The sequence below is a fragment of the Mirounga leonina genome, unplaced genomic scaffold (assembly GCF_011800145.1).
Source record: "Mirounga leonina isolate KUSES-001 unplaced genomic scaffold, KU_Mleo_1.0 Mir_180, whole genome shotgun sequence".
Lineage (NCBI taxonomy): Eukaryota > Metazoa > Chordata > Mammalia > Carnivora > Phocidae > Mirounga > Mirounga leonina.
In genome coordinates this window covers 29,420,228-29,433,839 of record NW_023270469.1, presented here as the reverse complement: position 1 = coordinate 29,433,839, position 13,612 = coordinate 29,420,228, and the positions used below count along the sequence as shown (strand labels likewise).

The following is a 13,612-nucleotide window of genomic DNA, read 5'->3' as shown; positions in this document are numbered from 1 at the left end:
TGATTGGATACTGATATTTTGTCAGATTTTGGAGGCTAAATAAATAGGATACAATCATTATTTAGCTTGTCAGAGCCATTCCTTAAGATGCCTCCTTGGTATTATTTCATTTGAAACAGGATGAAAGGCTAGGATTAATATTCCTTGCTGCACATAAGTAAAGGCGTGTGTGTTAGTAATGGATGCTTAGGATTTAGAATTAAATATTGAAACTGTGTCTTAATTTTCCAGAATGATGAGGCACCACCATTGCCCTTTCCGAAAGCCCTTGTTTCTTATAACAGTTGGTCAAAATTTTAAGCAAAAGCAGAGCAAAACAATTTCAGTTAGCCAGCCTATGTGGTTATTGGCATGTGTAATTCACTGGCAAAGTTATGAGCATCATCGTCGTTACGTATAAAGGAACTCCAGGCTGCCTAAGGTTCCTCTCAAAGAAGTCTTAAAAATCAGGGATTGATCTGCAGATTCAGGAGGATATTAAAAGCTGCTGTTGTGCCTGAATAAGATGAGCATTCTATATTAGACTGTACTGGAGATGGCCCTCACATGGCCAGGTGATTTTATTGACATCTCAGAACTAAGGACCATAAATTCTGCTATCAGGCAACATACTATCCTGAGAAATGGACATCATAAATGCTGGAGCTGCCTTTGGCAGCCCAGTAGACACAGCATGGAGTCAAATAAAGCATTAAACCCCAGACCAAGCCCAACACCTACAGAGCTGTCAACCTATTTTAGCCTTGATATTGGTCAGCTTGGCTGCCATTGGTAAATCGTCCATTCTCTTGAGCAGTTTTTCTCTAGCATTACGTATGACCAAGTATGCATCCCTAGCCGCCTTGCCCACCAAGCTGCTAACATCAAGGTGATGCTTTTCATAGGGTTGCCACTTTGAAATTTAGGCAGGAGTAGGACAATGTGGAGTTTGTGCCAAGAGGCCAGCTAGACAGGAGAGAAAGCTTGCTGAGTCCCCTTCAGTCAGGCAGGCAAGTGTCCACGTTCAGAGAAATCTTCAGAGGCAGAGGATGGTATCTGAAAAAAGCAGATAGCAAGGGCACAGGTGGGTAAGGGGTTGGGTGTGGGGAGCTGAGTCCGCAGGAAGAGGCAAGAAAGGTCTAGAGGCCAGAATGGCAGGCAGTTGGATCAAGAGTCCAGATTAGTGGATTTGGGAGGAGAAGATCAAAGACTCAGACCAAAGTTCTGGGCCAAAAGGGGTCAGGAGACCAGACCAAAATGTCTTAACAATAAAAAGCAGAAATCAAATTAAGAGATGGGCAGTGATGTACCAAGGGTGAGCAGCGGGAACTGTCCGCCCAGCTCTACCTCTCCCCACTCCTTGCTGGCAATAAAGCCTGCATTGTCTGTAGAAGATCTAAAAACAATAATAAAACTGACAAGAGCCAGTCTGCTTTTCATTATCACCATTTTCTGTCAGTTCTAAACAACACCAGTGATAGAGGACTCCTCTCTACAAAACTCTTTTGTTGATCTCCTTTCTACACAATTTCTGAATTATTTGTGAAGCTTTCTAATATATATATTTATTATTTTATATATATTTTTAGATTATATATATTTCTAACATATGTTATACTATATATATGTAGGCTTCAAATTAGCACATTTTTTAAAAAGATTTATTTATTTATTTTAGAGAGACTGTGTGAGCCGGGGGGTGGGGGGCGTGTGAAGGAGAGAAAGAATCTCAAGCCGACTTCCCACTGAGCCCAGAGCCCAACGCGGGGCTCGATCTCATGACTGTGAGATCATGATTTGAGTTGAAACCAAGAGTCGGATGCTCAACTGACTGAGCCACCCAAGTGCCCCACATTAGCACATATTAGTAACATACCCTTTAATAAATGTAGTATTCCACATAGACATTAATTCAGAGGATTCTCAGTTATAGCATCAGCAACCGACACACAAAGACTCAGCTATGCCTGTCCATTTCAGAGTAAGTTCATTGCCATTTGGAATTGTTTGAGCCCGCCTCGTGTGTAGTTCATGTCTCCAACCACTATGGTACCACGTATTCCTGCATCTACACAGTGGATTGAAAATGAACGATGATAGGCAGCGATTAAGACAAAGAAACCACAGTTGGGGATCCTTCGACTCTTGTCGTACCATGTGGCCACTGAAGTTTGTATTTTGGTTTAAAACAGTGAACCAGTTTACAGACTACTCTGGGTAATAATGTTAATTTGGTGAATGAAAATTTAATTCTCCACACAGACTCTTTGACTGAATTTGAGTAATATTTTTCAGTTGAAATTTATTCTTTCATTGTTAATTACTTATTTGAAACTAAAGAATAAATCAAGACCGTAATTATTATCTGAGTATTATATGATTGTTACTGAGAATAATTTTGTTATATAGAGGAGAGGGGTGTAATAAATGATGTTCTTCGGCTGTCAGGTATGCTAAGTATGTCCCTGGAGATGGAGGAGGGGGGCTGTTCACAAGTGAATTCATTGGCTGCTAATATAACCCGTGATAATAAGGAGATATAGGCACAAGATGGGCCAAGCCAAGAATGAAGCTTGATTCCAAGCTTTATGATCTGATATCTCCCCACATTCTCTGGGTCTGAACTGGCCTCAAAGTGAAGCCTGGGCTGACCCCACAAAAGGAAATATGTAAGTAAGTGTGCTGAGAGTCAGCAGAGCAAACAGATGATGGACAGACCAGTTGTTGATGGTCACCCTGGGGAGAGCATGTAGATGCCACCCACGTAACTACTGTGGAGTGGGGTGACTCATGAGACAATACTAAAGCAACTCCAAGGCCCTTCTGCACTAAAATTCGGAAAGCAACATGGCAGAATTGTGGAGGAAGCCAAATAGCCAACCAGCAGATGGCTAATGATGACAGAAGTGGGCTGGCTCTTCTACAGCCCATGGACTGGAGCAGGACCTGGTAATACAGAGGATGAATCAGGCCAAGCACGGGGAGGTGGGATTTGTTTCAGCCTGGAGCATGTGTGTCCCATCTAAAGGGTGCTCCGGCCAGTTATCATTATGGGGGAATATTGGCCCAGATAAGCAGATCTTCCCATTTCTCAAGCCAAGACAGAAATCTGCATCTTTGACCAAAATCTCAGCCACCATTCTGCACCTTCTGTGCCAGAACCTTACACTGTTGCAGGTGGCTGTCACTACCAACCATAGGATGGTATTCATGCTTTGAAATACTAGAGAAAGCTAATCTTCGTGCTTATAAAAATAGTAGAAGCATCCCTGACTGTTAAAGACAGTAATGGAATGACTGTCTCCAAACAGTCACGGCTTATAGTCACCAAGTGCCAGGGACGATATTACCCTAATAAGAAAGGCTGCCGTTGATCCAGCTAGTTGCTGTGTGCCAGGCTTTTTGCCATGCACTGTATATCCATGATCCCACGGGGGCCTCACAGCATCTCTGAAATAGATATGTGTAGCCCCATGTAGAGATAAGGAAACCTAGCATGGTTTTGTACTTTCCCCATGGTCAATCACACAGTCAAGACGCCAACCCAAACCTCTATTAGATTTCAAAGCTCAGGATCTCAGCTACTGTGGCTCAGCGGCCGATGGCGAGGGCTTGTTAGCCACACCAAGAAGCCAGAGCTGGGTTGCCTTGACTATCAGTCTGCAGGGCCCACCGCCCAAGAGCCTTGGTGACTTCCCCAGAAACACAAAGAGACTCCTTAGGTGGTTTGGGGGACCTGCTGGCTAATTGTTGTTTGAACACCAAAGTTTGCCATTATCCTGGTCCTGTTAGGGAGCATTCTCTTGAGCAAACCCAGGGGGAAGGGGACTGACTTATGTACAGTTTGGCCTAAAGCACTTGCGCCTGTGTTCTCCTGGAAGAGCATACTTTGACTTATGCATTGCTTGCTTAATAGACCACAAAAGTCAACATCCCGCTGGAAGAACAGCTCGTGCTTGGAGGCGTCCCGGGCTCCAAAAGATCCTGTTGAGGCAGGATGTTGTGTGAAACCCCCAAGTGGAGCAAAAACCTCATGTCTCCTCATTATAATGTTAATATTTTTAAAAGCTGCAGAGACTGCCTCTGTGCTTTCTACCAAAAAAGGGATTGGGTTTTTTTCCCCCCCTTTTGGCTTTTTGGACCTAGAAGCACATCAGCTTGTGAATGTGTGTGTGTGTGTGTGTGTGTGTGTGTGTGTAACAGAAGAATGTGTCTCTTGTCCCTGGGAATGGCAAGGCTGCGGAGCAGGTGAAGCCAACTTGTAGAGGGGAGGGGAGGAGGTGACTGACAAGTTTGTGCACATTGGGAAGAGACCCAAGGGCTTGTGTGTGACCCCACACCCTACCCCCCCTTTTCCCAAAGGGGGCAATTAGATATTATTTCAAATAGTTTACTTACTACATCCTCATTCCATTTTCCAGGAACCCTGTGGGATGTCCCCAGTTGCTCTTATCCTCCAGCCCAATCTGGGGTTGGACTTGTGTGAGTGACGAAGCCAGCCATGCGGGTATGGCATGGCAGACACAGAAATGAAATCCAATCTGACACCCAATCAGAACACATTCTTGAGTGGCTGTGTGGCCCCAGAGTGGCCAGTAGACCCCACTGGCCACCTGGACAGTATATCTCAGCAAGCACTGGCCATGTTCAGTCCATGCCAAGCCCTCGTGTCAGTGGCCAAAGAGGAGTTCAATTTGAACCAAAAATAACGAGCACTATCAATCACTAAATGTCCCCCAAACACCATGGCATTGTTTAGAGATTGTGGCATGCATAGGGTAGTAGGAGGCATCTAATCAGAAACTCAAAATGAACAGCCTCTCAGAACAGATGGGCAAACTCTGTGGATTTCCTTCCTTCTGAGAGGAGAGGCCATTATTTAAATTTATATACAGTGGAAGCCACTGGAACCCCATCCTGATAATTAAATCTGGATGATCACGACACCCAGAAGCATTAAACAGTGACCTTCTCAAGTCCGACCTGAGCAGAGATGCCACATGGCCCGGGCCAAGGACACAGAGTTCATTCAATAGGCATTTCAGTTTTGGTGCTAGGTTGGTAGAGACATGGCAGAAAAACAGACTGATTTCCACCAGCTTCCACATGTCCCTTCAGACTGGGGATGTTAACTCTTCTACCTCGGCTAAATCCCACCCGCCCCTTTGTTTATCTGAGAAATTAATTCAGTCAGATTCTTCTACCTAAAGAATCATGGAAGAGCGTAAGAAATGTGGAATATTGAGGAAAGGGACATGGCCAGTAGGTAATACATTCTGAACCGCTGAGTAAAGGGTGGTGTCCCTCGCTCCATGCTGTTCACCTCCTTTCAGTAAACCTGTAAAAAAGCAGACCACCCGATGCATCATGCAGTTTGGATCTCCGTTCCAAATTCTCTCACATCTCAGTCCTCTCCAGATCTCAGTTCTTAATTCTCACGCCAGAGGCTGGGAACTTAAGAGCAACTCCATATGTTGGGAAAGCAACATTCCCACCAATTCCCAAGTTTTTTGTGTAGGAAACACGACCTCTAAGATTTGGCCATATTGAGTGAAACCTGGAGCTCAGAATGTTCAGTCTAGAATTCTGCTTTTGGTCAAGGTATTAGAGATTCAGGGTATATGCTTAAAATGTCCTTAACATCACCTTCAGATGGGCTTCGAGGTCCCTCATGCTCTCTGAATTTATTATACTCTTGGACTTAGGCAGGAGAGAGCCTTATCATCATTTCAGAGTTTGCTGATAGTCTGTAACAGAAAAATTATGATTAGATTCAACAAAGATAGGGAACCATCCTGTTTCTCATACAATTTCAAGAATCCTTAAGAGTCAGTTTCTCATGATAAGCAAATTTTAGTTTAAAAATCTTTATGAGGTGAGAGGGATCATTCTTCATGCCCTCGTTCAGGTTCGAGGAGCTCTCTTGATGGCAACGAACAAAAAACCTGTAAATACAAACTTTATGAGAAAGGAGAAAGGGTCGCAGTTTGGGGTTTGTTTGTTTTTTATTGGGTTTGCCTTCTTAGCCCTTGAGCAGGAAACAGAACATGTCACATATATATATTTTTTCTTAATTGTAAGAAGTAAATACTCTGAAATGTATTTTTTTAAATTGTGATTATATTACAGCGGTTTCTGTGTACCATAGATTAGATTTTTATTAAGGGTTTTATTAAATAACTGGTGTTTCACCAACATCTAATTAAATCTTCTATCTAAATTGAACAGAAAATTATGGGCGAAAAGAAAGCATTTGTAGCAGACTTTATTACAGATAAGACTATTATTTGTTCATCTTAAGAATTTGAGATCAAATTTACAAGCAGCATCCTCATCAAATTTCTTTTCTGGGCTGCTGAGCCTGGCCCCTTGAAAGCAGCCCATTATCTCCACCACCCCCCTTTTTATTATAGTGTCCTGGTTGTTGGCAACACGCCCGCTGTTTAAGGTTACTTTCATTAATTAACCGAAAGTTAATTTCTTTGCAAGCAAAATCTCTGATCTCATTATGTTGTCTTTAAAGCTGAAAGATTCAGGTTTTCTGGTCTCCTTTGATGGCACAATAAAAAGCATGCCCTTTATCTTAAGGGAAACTGTCTCCAGGGTTTAATTTAATAGTCCTTGAAATAGTTACAGCACAGCCAGGCGGACTACAATAATATGCCAGTTCTAGAAAACCTTGGCTTTGTCATGGTTAGAGAGCCCAATGCCTGGTACAGATGTGGACCATGAGGCATCCGTGTCCACATAAGTTCTGCATTTTACCTCTTTAGATCTCCTGTTTGCACTCCCCGTTATATATCCTATCTGAGAATAGATCAAATACCAACGCCAGTGTTCCTTCCAAAGCGTGCCACTGTCCAGCCATCTACTTCTCTGGGATTTTGGAGGTTTGGTGGTGTTGACATTTCAACTGTTTGCCTTTACTGTGTTTGCTAAGCTGCCTTTTCTCTGCTGGGAACAAGGCAACATGGGTGCTACAAAGAGTTTGGGGTAGCGGTTTAGAGCCTGGCAGGCCTGGATTTGAATGCCAGTCTTTCCTTGGACCCTCTCTGTCCTTGGACAAGTTCTTTAACCTCTCTTTCTAAACTTCCAGTTTTCTTACCACTAAAGTTGGAATAATTATGTAGAGGAAGAAAATTAAGTAAATTAACTGGTCCATACCAGGTGCTGAGCCTGTGTGGTCCCCTTCCCTTGACAGCCTTGTTCCTGTCTCTGCCAGCTACAAACGTGTTTCTAGATTGCGGGTTCACTTCTGGTATTTGGAGGCCGGCCTCCAGATTGCTACACCAAAAGGAGCCATTTGGGGAGACGGCTGGACTCCACAGAGCATGTGTGGCGTGGGTTCGATCAGTGGGTTCTGTATTGCCCCCAAATGCTCCTTTATGGACTTGGGGACACGAAGAGTGTGTTCTCTTTGTCTCTCCGAGTTAGCTTCATCTCACTGATGACATCTCGTTGCTTTCTGGAGCATTAAATTCAGTGAGTTGAGAGGGGCCCCAATGTCTTTTCAGAGCCGCCAGGTACAGGTCACACAGAGGGGACACAACTCTTCAGGTAGCTCAAGTCTCCAGAGCCATCCAGATACATGGAGAAGCTATTTGTATCCCACTGAGTCCGGCGCCATGGCGCACACAGCTGAGATTTACGGAAGCTGGCGGGGAGGGCCGCTGGAAGCGGGTAATGACATGACCCGACATGCTACTTCAGATGCCTGGGAGACTGGGCCTGGGCCATTTGCATACGTCACCTGTACCAATTCCTAATGAAGGATGCAATTGACTCGACGCAAGCAGGTCAAAGTTACTTAGGCAGAAAATCCCAGGTCTCGGGAAGAAAAGTCATGTGCCTCTTGGGCCCGTGGCAGGAGTCAAAGGTCCAAGGTAATGTATTGGCAAAGATCCCGTACGCCCTGGTGCCTTACTTTACTGCTCCCCCATGCTTTTAGGCAGAAATATTGTCAATGCTATTGATTAGTTGATCTGATAATCCAGCAGTCTCCCTGATGTGTTAAATTTCCTACTTTGGGATGACTGTAAGTGTGGGGAGCGTGTTTGCTTCAGTTCGGGGGACTCTCAGTGGACCTTGCTTAGACACTGCTTCCACAGTGAAATTGCTCCGGGCATGACAATTCCAATTATTCTTTTGGCTGTCACATTTAACCCTTCCCAAGATAGTCTTTCCCTCGTTCTCCATATTTTCTAGCCTTACTTTAGATTGGCATAAAGCCTTATTTAGATTGGATTAGATTGGATAAAGCCTTACTTTAGATAGGGGAAAAAAACACTGTCTTCTGCATGGGGCCTCTAGGGTCTCTTGATTTATTAGTATGTATCCCATTAATGTGTTTAGATTTTTATTTCTTCATTTCCTTTTTCGGTTGTGAGCACGCTCCATCCTCCGCATCTTCCCCTCCATCACGAGCCCTCTGTGGCACGAGTCCTAGTTGCCTTTCTCTCTGGCCTCTGTGGATCTTCACACCTTCCTTCAGCCCTATCCCTCATTTGAAAAACACATAGCAACTCTATGAAAGGTATGAAATTCAAAGCGTCCAAAGAAAGGATGACCTCGGGTGAGGGCGGTGGAGTTTTCTAGAAGAAGCATAGCGAAGCTAAGTAAGCTGGCACCACATTGTCCAAGTTTGTTTCTAATTATGTAGGGCCTGGTCTGGGATGGCTAGAGACTTACATGCCATCTGGTGTGTCTCTCTTTAGTGGTTGGTTATTCATCCCACCCTCAGTCTGCCTTCCGTCTTCCAGCTCTTCAGCTTTGTCGAAGGGGCATGAAGGTACCCTGGGAAATCCGGACTGCCACTTGGAGAAATCATGCCTCTAGCCATTTGTTCTGCATCCGGGCTTACCGGGCTTGACATCAGTTACACTCTCTGCCTTGGTACAAAGAATGTGGGATGACTCCCTTAATCCCCTTTGCAAAATAATAATAATAACAGCAACGACAGTAAGGCCTCTAAGCAGAGAATGTTAAGCCTAATTCAGAATTTTTAAGAGTGGAAAATGAATCATAAATACCTGAGAAATGAGGTTCATAATGGAAGCCCCAAGAAGCCCTTTAACCTGGGCAAAATCCTATAACACAATTATAAACAATTTCACGCCCGACTGGAGCTGTTATTTGAGCAAAACTAACCATTTTTCTGCATGCACTAAACGAACCACGAGATCTGTGTATCCAGCTGCAGAAAAACGTAGGATCCCCCATTCGGTCTGCATGTAATCAGCATGCTTGATGGCAAGGACATCGTAGGATCAAAAGAGTTAATAATTGGATCCTGCCCACAGCAACCACACAATTAAGGGCAAGATTAGCAGAGATGAAAAATTTATTGTAAAAATGCAATGCGAGTCTGAAACACAAAATGATTTCACTGAACATTTGTTCTATTGCCATAATCCTAATGATCAACTCTATTACACTAATAATAGGAGAAAAACTAATTGCAGTGAGGACAGGACAAATCTTTTTTAATCTGCGTTGTCATCCCAACTAAGTCCCAACCCATTTGTATTAACCTTTGCTGACAGAGTCACATGATGGACATAATTTCTTATAATTTACCAGCTATGGATCTAACCTTTCTTCATCAAATATTCATAAAGGCAGGATTCTCAATGATTTTCTGTCTCTCTTCATATTTACAGCTTGTTGTCTTCTTCCTTTTTACAGTAATTTGGACACAATTGAAGTCAAATGGAATTAAAGTTAAATGCCTTTAGCAACTAAGGTGCCTAAAAGCAAAGCCTTAGGGGAGGGGGTCGTGAACTGAAGGGGGGGAGCTTGTGCTCCCAAGACCCTTCCCATCTCAGAGGAGTTCCAGCGGGCTGCCTTTCCCCAGAAGGGAAAAATGAACTCAGCCAGAGAATAAAATACCCTTGCCCTCTCTTGCCTTCCCAAGAGTGGCTCTCAGGAAGGCCTGTTTTGGGGGGGCGGGCAGGAAAGCCCCAGGCCTTCCTCTGTATTCAGGGCTTTCTGGAAACCTCAGCTGCCACGGCCGGACTCTGTTTGAGCAAGTGTACCCGCAGGGGCCCAAGAAACAAGCCAGGGGCTGTCATGGTGGACAAGAAAGTCGGTTGGTACAGTTACTCAGAAAACAAACATGACTATCTGAAGCCATTCCTGAGAGCCCTTTTGGTAGAACAACATCTCTTTCCACTTTGCATCTTTGTTGCTTTGACAGTTGTTCCTTAAGAGGCATGTAGTTGAAAGAAGTTTCATAAAGCTTAGGTGTTTAAAGTGAGTATAGTCACGGGCCCTTTATTTTTATTCTCCCCCTCACAAGGCTTCCGTTTCAGTGGGATAGCAGAAGTTTGGAGAAGCTTCGCCATGCTTCTTCTAAAAGAACTCCCTTTTTCGACGCCAGTCCTCAGATGACCCTACCTTTACTAAAGCAGTTCAGAGTGTTGTAGGCAAAATCTCCCTTAAGATGCAAAGGAACTGGGGCGCCTGGGTGGCATCTGACTCTTGATTTCCACTCAGGTCTTGATCTCAGGATTGTGAGATGGAGCCCCAAGTCCGACTCCATGCTGGGTGTGGAGCCTACTTTAGATGCTCTCTCTCCCTCTACCCCTCCCTCACTGCCCCCAGCCCACCCCCCTCCCCCCGCTCGTGTGTACTTTCTCTCTCTCAAAAACAAACAAACAAACAAAGATACAAAGCAAATGTTTTACCTGGTTGACTTCAAAGCCCCATATTGACCAAGCCAAGAATTTCCTTCTTGCTGAGTTCCCAGAATTCTGACTGGTAGAAAGGAAATTAGAACTGAAGGCGCTTGTATGCTTTAACAACTGATTCACATCCCCATCCCCAGCTCTGAGGTATTTTGTTTTCTTCGCCATCAGTTAGCATCTTAGTATCTTTATCCATGTTTAATCACATGGGTAATACACAAATACGGTCACTTGATTCAAAATTGAGGGCACCTGGGTAGCTCAGTCGTTAAGCGGCTGCCTTCGGCTCGGGTCATGATCCCAGAGTCCTGGATCGAGTCCCACATTGGGCTCCCTGCTCAGCGGGAAGCCTGCTTCTCCCTCTCCCACTCCCCCTGCTTGTGTTCCCTCTCTCACTGTCTCTGTTCTCTATCAAATAAATAAAATCTTAAAAAAAAAACAAAATTGAAAACTGATTCAAAATTGAAAACTTCATAAAGTGCTCTTAGACCCCTAGCCCCGGTCTCTGACCTTCTTGCCCATCTAGGTATTTTTCTGTGCATTTACAGATATATAGATGTACTGGGGATAAATACGTGTTTTCTTTTTTCATTTCCATAAATGGCTTTTATGCTAGTACAAATCAATACCGAACTTGGTTGTGTTACTCAATACATCTCATGTTTGGAAATCTTCCCATGTGAGAACACATAATATAAATCTGTTCTATTCTACTTAATTGTTGCAGAGAAGTCCATAGTATGGATATACCATAGTTTAGTATCATTCCCACAATGGCAGACATTTAGGTTGTTTCCAGTTTTAATTTATAAGCAATTCTGCAAAACATCATTATCTGTTTGGAACCAAGATAGTTCAAACAGTTATTTCAACAACATGCTAGCTTTTGCAAATACAGTTTTGAGAATGCTTGTATTGACCTGAGAGCTCAAAACACTTTTTAATTTTCTCTACCAAGCCACATTTCCTTTCTGATGGTAAGGACAAAAACAGTTATGAGGTATTGGGCGTCCTAAGTGCCCCACAAATAAATAGACATTCCAAACGGCAGTGAATTAAATGTTTTTGGTAGGGGGAAAAGTGATAATCAGCTGTCAGAAAGGCCCAAGTAAAGCTTGTTGTACAAGGAGAGCATCATTATGGTAAGTTTTCTGACCCAGATTCAGAGGTACAGAAGGTCAGACTGTGTCCCCTGAGCTACCCTGCATATGGGAGGAAAACCCTTATTATGATAGCATTCTCCTGCATGGTATTGTGTTCTTTCTTTGCCGTATTGGCTAATGCTAGTGTTGTAAAGAGGTATCACTGATTATGTGAAGGATGGTTTGCCGAGTAGGATATGCATACGTGCATGATCTTTTTTTTTTTTTTAAGATTTTATTTATTAGAGAGAGAGAGAGAACGAGTCAGGGGGAGGGGCAGAGGGAGAGGGAGAAACAGACTCCCCGCTGAGCAGGGACCGTGACATGGGGTGCGATCCCAGGACCCTGAGATCATGACCTGAGCCAAAGGCAGACGCTTAACCGACTGAGCCACCCAGGCTCCCCTACATGCATTGTCTTAATAACCATTCCTTAGTCTCTTACAAATGCCACAGAAGGTATCAGGAAATTCTTTTAACAGATCAGATCATTTTGCCAGAAGGTTGGAGGGGTCTCATGAAAAGGTTTACCAGGATCTCAGATACTGCCATTCCTCTGGACTGAAACTAGCAGCTGCTGGATACCCAACAGTTCCCTCCAGGTTGGTGGGAGCCATAAGGCGTATAGCCAGTCAAATGCATTTGTAGAAGTGCAGAATGAAAACTTCCAATCTGAGTAAGTGTAAATTAAGGATTCTGGACCAGTTTTTAAGTAGTTCCCATTATTCAGGGTTAGGGAATAACTCAAAATTGGCTTAACAGTGTTGTCAAGGAGAGGTTGGCTTTGATGAAAACAAGCAACTGACTTGAGAATGGCATATATATGGAAATTATCCTCCTGGAGTACATGAAACATTGGGTATCTCATATTCTTTCAACTTTGTTTCATGCTGTTAAGTGGCTCAGTTTTTCATCCTATGTCAGACACTCTTATCCTTATCTTATAAAAGGAAAGTTGAGTAATTCTGCCAAAAATTAATAAAACCTAAGAAAATAAATAAATCAGACTTCTCCAAAATTAGAAACATTTGTGCATCAAAGAACATTATCAAGAAAGTGAAGACAACCTACCAAATAAGGACAAAATATTGTAAATCATGTATCTGATAAAGGTTTAATGTCCAGAATATATAAAGAGCTCCTAAAACTCAACAACAAATAGGCAAACTAATTTAAATACAGGCAAAGGACTTGATTAGATATTTCTCCAAAGGAGATATACAAATGGCAAATAAGTACATGAGAAGATCTTATCATCATTAGTTTTCAGGGAAAGTAAATCAAACCACATTGACAGACTACTTCACACCTACTAGGATGGCTATACTAAATAAAAAAAAAAATAGTGTTGACAAGGATATGGAGAAGTTGGAACCCTCCTACACTGCTGGTGACAATATAAAAATCACACAGTACCTTTGGAAAACAATCTGGAAGTTCCTCAAAAAATAAAATGTAGAACTACCTGCCATATGACCCAGTAATTCCACTCCTAGGTATATACACCCAAAAGAAAGCAGGAACTCGAAACAGATACTTGTACACCAGTGTCCTTTGCAGCATGATTCACAACAGCCAAAAGGTGGAAACAACATAAGGGTCCATCAACAGATAAATAAAAGGTACTATATGCATACAGTGAATTATTCAGCCATAAAAAGGAATTCAATTCTAATACGTGCTACAACATGGATGAACCTTGAAAACATTACACCAGGTGAAATACACCAGACACAAAAGGACACATATTGTGTGATGATTCCACTTACACAACTATCTAGAAGAGGCAAATTCATAGAGACAGAAA

At 43.1% G+C, this 13,612-nt stretch overlaps 1 protein-coding gene across 1 annotated transcript in view; it reads left to right on the top strand.

The window, feature by feature from the left end:
- FTO (FTO alpha-ketoglutarate dependent dioxygenase) overlaps nt 1-13,612 on the top strand; it is a 373,021-nt gene that overhangs the window by 340,478 nt on the left and 18,931 nt on the right. The gene's annotated exons all lie outside the window — the stretch shown is intronic.